This window comes from Nannospalax galili, unplaced genomic scaffold (genome assembly GCF_000622305.1).
Source record: "Nannospalax galili isolate Female #2095 unplaced genomic scaffold, S.galili_v1.0 scaffold215, whole genome shotgun sequence".
NCBI lineage: Eukaryota > Metazoa > Chordata > Mammalia > Rodentia > Spalacidae > Nannospalax > Nannospalax galili.
In genome coordinates, this window is record NW_008338533.1 from 303,055 (window position 1) to 303,859 (window position 805).

The window sequence follows — 805 nt, forward strand, 5'->3', positions numbered from 1 at the left end:
CATCCAATACACTTAGCTATTTATTGTTGACAAAGGACTTTACACTAATATCCTCCTAAAGATGGGCAGGAGGTGAGCTCCTGACCCCGGATGTTATGAATTTCCTTCCATTGCTGGATTCAGCTTTTGTTAACTAACCCTTTTGCTGTCTTTATTACCATCTGGCGAATTCTATTAACAACACTGACAATAAGCAGCACACTACAGGCCAAGCACCTTCACAGGACAAAAATTTACTTAGCCCTTCAAGGACCATGTGTTGCGGGAACCTTCATCTCTACACAGGTATGGATATTTGAGAGATGCCTTATGGTGTGCGCTCTAGAGTAGGAGTGACCTTGGTAATCTGTCTATTTCTGTTTTACAGGCTCCATGTTATTTATGCCTAGGAAAGAAAAGCTTGCAGAGGTGAAGACCTGCTTCTTTGCCTGAACCGGGCGTCCACCTGCTTCTTCTGACCTGCCTGGAAAACACGTGGTGAGGAGCCCAGGGAGGTGGTGACCCCCACTCCATTTCGAAACGTCAGTGGAACTTCGTATCTGAAAAGATGAATTCCACTCTCAGCCTCTGTCCACTACAACTTTATAAAGAGGGGCGGAGCCTCCAGGAAAATGACGGTGGGGCAGGGCGGGCAGAACCAGGAAAGCCGCTGATTGGCTAGCACGAATGTCCGTCCGCTTCTCTCCCGCCTCATCTCTGAGCGACCCAGCCACTGACAGCGAGTGCGCGAAGCCGGCCGGAGGTGCCAAGAAGGCAGGGGCGTGGAGTGCACCTCGCCCCGCCCCCATCAAGCCCCGCCCCCGCC